Source organism: Pseudophryne corroboree, unplaced genomic scaffold (genome assembly GCF_028390025.1).
Source record: "Pseudophryne corroboree isolate aPseCor3 unplaced genomic scaffold, aPseCor3.hap2 scaffold_900, whole genome shotgun sequence".
In the NCBI taxonomy this organism is placed as follows: domain Eukaryota; kingdom Metazoa; phylum Chordata; class Amphibia; order Anura; family Myobatrachidae; genus Pseudophryne; species Pseudophryne corroboree.
Window position 1 is genome coordinate 240,440 of NW_026970480.1, and position 8,561 is coordinate 249,000.

Consider the following 8,561-nt stretch of genomic DNA (forward strand, 5'->3'; position numbering starts at 1 on the left):
ACAAGGGTATAGACGGGAGGGGCTCAAGAAAAAAGAAGTGGAAACAGACAGCAAACTAGGCTTCCAATGCACAATGCAAACTACAGGTAGTGCTGCAGGGCCCACACCCTTTTACTTGCCTTACAGAGCAGCTCTGGAGCTGTTTAATCACTCAATTGGATTTTTCTGCCAGCATAATTTTTCTCTTACGTCCTAGAGGATGCTGGGGACTCCGTAAGGACCATGGGGGATAGACGGGCTCCGCAGGAGACATGGGCACTTTAAGAAAGACTTTAGATCTGGGTGTGCACTGGCTCCTCCCTCTATGCCCCTCCTCCAGACCTCAGTTTACTACTGTGCCCAGAGGAGACTGGGTGCTTTTCAGGGAGCTCTCCTGAGTTTCCTGACAGAAAGTATATTTGTTAGATTTTTTTATTTTCAGGGAGCCTGCTGGCAACAGACTCCCTGCATCGAGGGGCGGAGGGGAGAGATGCACACCTACTTCTGTGAGTTGATAGGCTCTGCTTCTTAGGCTACTGTACAGCATTAGCTCCAGAGGGATCGGTACGCAGGTCTCACCCTCGCCGTCCGTCCCAGCGCCGCGCCGCCGTCCCCCTCGCAGAGCCGGAAGATAGAAGCCGGGTGAGTATGAGAAGAAAAGAAGACTTCAGAGGCGGCGGAAGACTTCATGATCTTCACTGAGGTAACGCACAGCAGTAAAGCTGTGCTCCATTGCTCCCATACACCTCTCACACGGCAGTCAGTGTAAGGGTGAAGGGCGCAGGGGGGACGCCCTGGGCAGCAATATAGACCTCTCTTTGGCAAAATAAATATATATGCAGCTAGGCACTGTATATATATATAAGAGCCCCCGCCTTTTTTTTACTATATTTGAGCGGGACAGAAGCCCGTCGCTGAGGGGGTGGGGCTTCTCCCTCAGCACTCACCAGCGCCATTTTCTCCACAGCACCGCTGAGGGGAAGCTCCACGGACTCTCCCCTGCTTATACCACGGTAGAAAGAGGGTCTTAAAGAAGAGGGGGGCACATAATTAGGCGCATATATATATGGAAATACAGCGCTACTGGGTAAACATAAAATTATTGTGTTTTTTTCCTGGGTCATATAGCGCTGGGGTGTGTGCTGGCATACTCTCTCTCTCTGTCTCTCCAAAGGGCCTTGTTGGGGAACTGTCCTCAGATAAGAGGATTCCCTGAGTGTATGGTGTGTCGGTACACGTGTGTCGACATGTCTGAGGTAGAAGGCTCTCCTAGAGAGGAGCAGGAGCAAATTAATGTGGTGTCTCCATCGACAACGCCGACACCTGACTGGATGGATATGTGGAATGTTTTAAGTGCTAATGTAAACTTATTACACAAGAGATTAGACAAAGCTGAAGCTAGGGAACAGTCAGGGAGTCAACCCATGCCTGTCCCTATGTCGCAGGGACCTTCGGGGTCTCAAAAGCGCCCACTATCCCAAATAGTTGACACAGATACCGACACGGATTCTGACTCCAGTGTCGACTACGATGATGCAAAGTTACAGCCAAAATTGGCTAAATGTATTCGATATATGATTATTGCACTAAAAGATGTTTTGCACATCACAGAGTCCCCTGTCCCTGACACGAGGGTACACATGTATAAGGGAAAGAAACCTGAGATAACCTTTCCCCCCTCACATGAGTTGAACGAATTATGTGAAAAAGCTTGGGAATCTCCAGACAAAAAGCTGCAGATTCCCAAAAGGATTCTTATGGCGTATCCTTTCCCGCCAATGGACAGGATACGGTGGGAATCCTCCCCTAGGGTTGATAAAGCATTGACACGCTTATCCAAAAAGGTAGCGCTGCCATCCCAGGATACGGCTACCATCAGGGACCCTGCTGACCGCAAGCAGGAGGTTACCCTAAAGTCCATTTACACACATTCTGGTACCTTACTCAGACCGGAAATTGCGTCGGCCGGGGTTGTAGCGCGGTGGCAGCGGAATTGCAGACCCGTCCTCAATTCCTGCTAAAAGTGGAATCATCCTTTCATATGAACCAACCTATTGTGATGCCTGTGGCTACGCGTGACTTGGAGGATTCCGAGTCCCTTGATGTGGTCAGGGCTTTGAAAATTTACGTGGCCAGAACGGCTAGAGTCAGAAAAACAGAAGCACTGTTTGTCCTGTATGCAGCCAACAAGATTGGCACCCCTGCTTCAAAGCAGACTATTGCTCTCTGGATCTGTAACACGATTCAGCAGGCGCATTCTATGGCGGCAAATCCATCTGCGAACTACAGGTAGTGCTGCAGGGCCCACACCCTTTTACTTGCCTTACAGAGCAGCTCTGGAGCTGTTACAGTGCCCAGCTGCTGCAAGAATTCAGCTTGAATGCTTCAGGGGCTGGGGCATAGCCAACATGAGCCCCACACCAAAGGAGGGTGGAGGTGTTTAATGCAAACTAGGGGTCAGCCTAGCGCCGCAAAAGGCCACCATGCCCTGCACGCCCCTTTTCTCTTTTCATATGCAGACGAGGGTTGAAGCCAACTTTGACCAACTGCTTGGATGACATCACCATATGCAAATCCATCTGCGGCAGGCCTTCCCCCAGGAATGCTTGCACTAGTTGTTGCATTTGGTTTGTTGTTTGGGGGTGCTTCAGTATTAGGCAGCCTTCTGCCCTCCCATGTTCATCTGAAAATATATGTTCTCCCTGCAGTTGTTGTCCCAAGATGAGAGTTCCCTTGTGCTGCCTCAGTTGAATCTCCTTTACTTGACAGAGATGTGCATGAGCAGCGGCCCTCCCCAGCCCTATTCCAAATCATACTTATTTTGCATAGGAGATACCATGGTCATGAAGATTTTTCTCCCAGGGTGAGGTTCATTCATTGCATTTTGGGTATGCTGACCCCTGTGATTTCCCCAAATGTGGGAAACTCGACTGCATTATTTGTGGTAGTGGGAGGCTGTGTTTGTGATTTCTTCTGGTCAGCTCTGGTAAAAGTCAGATTTCTTTGTTTCAGATTTTCCTTTAGCCTTGTTCTTCTTTCGAGAGTTCCCTTGTGCTGCCTCAGTTGGATCTCCTTCACTTAACAGGGGGGTGCCCGAGCAGCGACCCTCCCCAGCTCTAGCCCAACTCCTACTTACCTGCCAGGTGAGATACTATGATCATGAAGGTGCTTCTCCCAGGGCAAGGCTCACCCATTGCACTCTGGGTGTGCTGCCCCTGCGATTTCCCCAAATGTGGGAAACTTGACTGCATAATTTGTGTTTCCCCTGGTCGGCTCTCGTATAATTCAGATCTCTTTGTCTCAGATCTCTCTCCAGCCTAGTTTGCTGTCTGTTTCCACTTCTCTTTTCTTCAGCCGCTCCCTTCTATACCCTTGTGCACTATCCTGACTTCTCCTCCCGTCTGCTTACTTTGTGCCTTCCAATGCACAATGCAAACTACAGGTAGTGCTGCAGGGCCCACACCCTTTTACTTGCCTTACAGAGCGTCTCTGGAGCTGTTACAGTGCCCAGCTGCTGCAAGAAATCTGCTTGAATGCTTCAGGGGATGGGACATGGCCAACATGAGCCCCACACCAAAGGAGGGTGGAGCAGAAGGCTGCCTAATACTGAAGCACCCCCAAACAACAAACCAAATGCAACAACTAGTGCAAGCATTCCTGGGGGAAGGCCTGCCGCAGATGGATTTGTGGTGATGTCATCCAAGCAGTTGGTCAAAGGTGGCTTCAACCCTCGTCTGCATATGAAAACAGAAAAGGGGCGTGCAGGGCATGGTGGCCTTTTGCGGCGCTTGACTGACCCCTAGTTTGCATTAAACACCTCCACCCTCCTTCGGTGTGGGGCTCATGTTGGCTATTCCCCAGCCCCTGAAGCATTCAAGCTGATTTCTTGCAGCAGCTGGCCACTGTAACAGCTCCAGAGCTGCTCTGTAAGGCAAGTAAAAGGGTGTGGGCCCTGCAGCACTACCTGTAGTTTGCATTGTGCATTGGAAGGCACAAAGTAAGCAGACGGGAGGAGAAGTCAGGATAGTGCACAAGGGTATAGAAGGGAGCGGCTGAAGAAAAGAGAAGTGGAAACAGACAGCAAACTAGGCTGGAGAGAGACCTGAGACAAAGAGATCTGAATTATACGAGAGCCGACCAGGGGAAACACAAATTATGCAGTCAAGTTTCCCACATTTGGGGAAATCGCAGGAGCAGCACACCCAGAGTACAATGGGTGAGCCTTGCCCTGGGAGAAGCACCTTCATGATCATAGTATCTCACCTGGCAGGTAAGTAGGAGTTGGGCTAGAGCTGGGGAGGGTCGCTGCTCGGGTACCCCCCTGTAAAGTGAAGGAGATCCAACTGAGGCAGCACAAGGGAACTCTCGAAAGAAGAACAAGGCTAAAGGAAAATCTGAGACAAAGAAATCTGACTTTTACCAGAGCTGACCAGAAGAAATCACAAACACAGCCTCCCACTACCACAAATAATACAGTCAAGTTTCCCACATTTGGGGAAATCACAGGGGTCAGCATACCCAAAATGCAATGAATAAACCTCACCCTGGGAGAAAAATCTTCATGACCATGGTATCTCCTATGCAAAATAAGTATGATTTGGAATAGGGCTGGGGAGGGCCGCTGCTCATGCACATCTCTGTCAAGTAAAGGAGATTTAACTGAGGCAACACAAGGGAACTCTCATCTGGGGACAACAACTGCAGGGAGAACATATATTTTCAGATGAACATGGGAGGGCAGAAGGCTGCCTAATACTGAAGCACCCCCAAACAACAAACCAAATGCAACAACTAGTGCAAGCATTCCTGGGGGAAGGCCTGCCGCAGATGGATTTGCATATGGTGATGTCATCCAAGCAGTGGGTCAAAGTTGGCTTCAACCCTCGTCTGCATATGAAAAGAGAAAAGGGGCGTGCAGGGCATGGTGGCCTTTTGCGGCGCTTGGCTGACCCCTAGTTTGCATTAAACACCTCCACCCTCCTTTGGTGTGGGGCTCATGTTGGCTATGCCCCAGCCCCTGAAGCATTCAAGCTGATTTCTTGCAGCAGCTGGGCACTGTAACAGCTCCAGAGCTGCTCTGTAAGGCAAGTAAAAGGGTGTGGGCCCTGCAGCACTACCTGTAGTTCGCATTGTGCGTTGGAAGGCACAAAGTAAGCAGACAGGAGGAGAAGTCAGGATAGTGCGCAAGGGCATAGAAGGGAGCGGCTCAAGAAAAGAGAAGTGGAAACAGACAGCAAACTAGGCTGGAGAGAGACCTGAGACAAAGAGATCTGAATTATACGAGAGCCGACCAGGGGAAACACAAATTATGCAGTCAAGTTTCCCACATTTGGGGAAATCGCAGGAGCAGCACACCCAGAGCAATGGGTGAGCCTTGCCCTGGGAGAAGCACCTTCATGATCATAGTATCTCACCTGGCAGGTAAGTAGGAGTTGGGCTAGAGCTGGGGAGGGTCGCTGCTCGGGTACCCCCCTGTAAAGTGAAGGAGATCCAACTGAGGCAGCACAAGGGAACTCTCGAAAGAAGAACAAGGCTAGAGGAAAATCTGAGACAAAGAAATCTGACTTTTACCAGAGCTGACCAGAGGAAAGCACAAACACAGTCCCCCACTACCACAAATAATGCAGTCAAGTTTCCCACATTTGGGGAAATCACAGGGGTCAGCATACCCAAAATGCAATGAATGAACCTCACCCTGGGAGAAAAATCTTCATGACCATGGTATCTCCTATGCAAAATAAGCATGATTTGGAATAGGGCTGGGGAGGGCCGCTGCTCATGCACATCTCTGTCAAGTAAAGGAGATTCAACTGAGGCAGCACAAGGGAACTCTCATCTTGGGTCAACAACTGCAGGGAGAACACATATTTTCAGATGAACATGGGAGGGCAGAAGGCTGCCTAATACTGAAGCACCCCCAAACAACAAACCAAATGCAACAACTAGTGCAAGCATTCCTGGGGGAAGTTCTGCAGAAGACGGATTTGCATACGGTGATGTCATCCAAGCAGTGGGTCAAAGTTGGCTTCAACCCTCATCTGCATATGAAAAGAGAAAAGGGGCGTGCAGGGCATGGCGGCCTTTTGCGGTGCTTGGATGACCCGTAGTTCGCATTAAACACCTCCACCCTCCTTTGGTGTGGGGCTCATGTTGGCCATGCCCCATCCCCTGAAGCATTCAAGCTGATTTCTTGCAGCAGCTGGGCACTGTAACAGCTCCAGAGCTGCTCTGTAAGGCAAGTAAAAGGGTGTGGGCCCTGCAGCACTACCTGTAGTTTGCATTGTGCATTGGAAGGCACAAAGTAAGCAGACGGGAGGAGAAGTCAGGATAGTGCACAAGGGTATAGAAGGGAGCGGCTGAAGAAAAGAGAAGTGGAAACAGACAGCAAACTAGGCTGGAGAGAGACCTGAGACAAAGAGATCTGAATTATACGAGAGCCGACCAGGGGAAACACAAATTATGCAGTCAAGTTTCCCACATTTGGGGAAATTGCAGGAGCAGCACACCCAGAGTACAATGGGTGAGCCTTGCCCTGGGAGAAGCACCTTCATGATCATAGTATCTCACCTGGCAGGTAAGTAGGAGTTGGGCTAGAGCTGGGGAGGGTCGCTGCTCGGGTACCCCCCTGTAAAGTGAAGGAGATCCAACTGAGGCAGCACAAGGGAACTCTCGAAAGAAGAACAAGGCTAAAGGAAAATCTGAGACAAAGAAATCTGACTTTTACCAGAGCTGACCAGAGGAAAGCACAAACACAGTCTCCCACTACCACAAATAATGCAGTCAAGTTTCCCACATTTGGGGAAATCACAGGGGTCAGCATACCCAAAATGCAATGAATGAACCTCACCCTGGGAGAAAAATCTTCATGACCATGGTATCTCCTATGCAAAATAAGTATGATTTGGAATAGGGCTGGGGAGGGCCGCTGCTCATGCACATCTCTGTCAAGTAAAGGAGATTCAACTGAGGCAGCACAAGGGAACTCTCATCTTGGGACAACAACTGCAGGGAGAACACATATTTTCAGATGAACATGGGAGGGCAGAAGGCTGCCTAATACTGAAGCACCCCCAAACAACAAACCAAATGCAACAACTAGTGCAAGCATTCCTGGGGGAAGTTCTGCAGAAGACGGATTTGCATACGGTGATGTCATCCAAGCAGTGGGTCAAAGTTGGCTTCAACCCTCATCTGCATATGAAAAGAGAAAAGGGGCGTGCAGGGCATGGCGGCCTTTTGCGGTGCTTGGATGACCCCTAGTTCGCATTAAACACCTCCACCCTCCTTTGGTGTGGGGCTCATGTTGGCCATGCCCCATCCCCTGAAGCATTCAAGCTGATTTCTTGCAGCAGCTGGGCACTGTAACAGCTCCAGAGCTGCTCTGTAAGGCAAGTAAAAGGGTGTGGGCCCTGCAGCACTACCTGTAGTTTGCATTGTGCATTGGAAGGCACAAAGTAAGCAGACGGGAGGAGAAGTCAGGATAGTGCACAAGGGTATAGAAGGGAGCGGCTGAAGAAAAGAGAAGTGGAAACAGACAGCAAACTAGGCTGGAGAGAGACCTGTGACAAAGAGATCTGAATTATACGAGAGCCGACCAGGGGAAACACAAATTATGCAGTCAAGTTTCCCACATTTGGGGAAATCGCAGGAGCAGCACACCCAGAGTACAATGGGTGAGCCTTGCCCTGGGAGAAGCACCTTCATGATCATAGTATCTCACCTGGCAGGTAAGTAGGAGTTGGGCTAGAGCTGGGGAGGGTCGCTGCTCGGGTACCCCCCTGTAAAGTGAAGGAGATCCAACTGAGGCAGCACAAGGGAACTCTCGAAAGAAGAACAAGGCTAAAGGAAAATCTGAGACAAAGAAATCTGACTTTTACCAGAGCTGACCAGAGGAAAGCACAAACACAGTCTCCCACTACCACAAATAATGCAGTCAAGTTTCCCACATTTGGGGAAATCACAGGGGTCAGCATACCCAAAATGCAATGAATGAACCTCACCCTGGGAGAAAAATCTTCATGACCATGGTATCTCCTATGCAAAATAAGTATGATTTGGAATAGGGCTGGGGAGGGCCGCTGCTCATGCACATCTCTGTCAAGTAAAGGAGATTCAACTGAGGCAGCACAAGGGAACTTTCATCTGGGGACAACAACTGCAGGGAGAACACATATTTTCAGATGAACATGGGAGGGCAGAAGGCTGCCTAATACTGAAGCACCCCCAAACAACAAACCAAATGCAACAACTAGTCCAAGCATTCCTGGGGGAAGTTCTGCAGAAGACGGATTTGCATACGGTGATGTCATCCAAGCAGTGGGTCAAAGTTGGCTTCAACCCTCATCTGCATATGAAAAGAGAAAAGGGGCGTGCAGGGCATGGTGGCCTTTTGCGGTGCTTGGATGACCCCTAGTTCGCATTAAACACCTCCACCCTCCTTTGGTGTGGGGCTCATGTTGGCCATGCCCCATCCCCTGAAGCATTCAAGCTGATTTCTTGCAGCAGCTGGGCACTGTAACAGCTCCAGAGCTGCTCTGTAAGGCAAGTAAAAGGGTGTGGGCCCTGCAGCACTACCTGTAGTT

At 49.9% G+C, this 8,561-nt stretch overlaps 10 non-coding genes across 10 annotated transcripts; 2 read left to right on the plus strand and 8 right to left on the minus strand.

The window, feature by feature from the left end:
- Positions 1-2,791: 2,791 nt before the first annotated feature.
- On the plus strand, positions 2,792-2,955 carry LOC135045325 (U1 spliceosomal RNA). The gene has a single exon (XR_010237812.1). It is a non-coding gene; the product is annotated as a U1 spliceosomal RNA (small nuclear RNA).
- A 152-nt stretch (positions 2,956-3,107) lies between these two features.
- Positions 3,108-3,270, plus strand: LOC135045339 (U1 spliceosomal RNA). The gene has a single exon (XR_010237823.1). It is a non-coding gene; the product is annotated as a U1 spliceosomal RNA (small nuclear RNA).
- An 824-nt stretch (positions 3,271-4,094) lies between these two features.
- LOC135045347 (U1 spliceosomal RNA) lies at positions 4,095-4,257 on the minus strand. Its single transcript, XR_010237831.1, has one exon. It is a non-coding gene; the product is annotated as a U1 spliceosomal RNA (small nuclear RNA).
- Positions 4,258-4,409: 152 nt separating this feature from the next.
- Positions 4,410-4,573, minus strand: LOC135045326 (U1 spliceosomal RNA). Its single transcript, XR_010237813.1, has one exon. It is a non-coding gene; the product is annotated as a U1 spliceosomal RNA (small nuclear RNA).
- Positions 4,574-5,247: 674 nt separating this feature from the next.
- On the minus strand, positions 5,248-5,408 carry LOC135045357 (U1 spliceosomal RNA). Its single transcript, XR_010237840.1, has one exon. It is a non-coding gene; the product is annotated as a U1 spliceosomal RNA (small nuclear RNA).
- Positions 5,409-5,560: 152 nt separating this feature from the next.
- On the minus strand, positions 5,561-5,724 carry LOC135045317 (U1 spliceosomal RNA). Its single transcript, XR_010237804.1, has one exon. It is a non-coding gene; the product is annotated as a U1 spliceosomal RNA (small nuclear RNA).
- Positions 5,725-6,398: 674 nt separating this feature from the next.
- On the minus strand, positions 6,399-6,561 carry LOC135045344 (U1 spliceosomal RNA). The gene has a single exon (XR_010237828.1). It is a non-coding gene; the product is annotated as a U1 spliceosomal RNA (small nuclear RNA).
- A 152-nt stretch (positions 6,562-6,713) lies between these two features.
- LOC135045321 (U1 spliceosomal RNA) lies at positions 6,714-6,877 on the minus strand. The gene has a single exon (XR_010237808.1). It is a non-coding gene; the product is annotated as a U1 spliceosomal RNA (small nuclear RNA).
- A 674-nt stretch (positions 6,878-7,551) lies between these two features.
- Positions 7,552-7,714, minus strand: LOC135045348 (U1 spliceosomal RNA). The gene has a single exon (XR_010237832.1). It is a non-coding gene; the product is annotated as a U1 spliceosomal RNA (small nuclear RNA).
- A 152-nt stretch (positions 7,715-7,866) lies between these two features.
- On the minus strand, positions 7,867-8,030 carry LOC135045322 (U1 spliceosomal RNA). Its single transcript, XR_010237809.1, has one exon. It is a non-coding gene; the product is annotated as a U1 spliceosomal RNA (small nuclear RNA).
- Between the last annotated feature and the right edge of the window lie 531 nt (positions 8,031-8,561).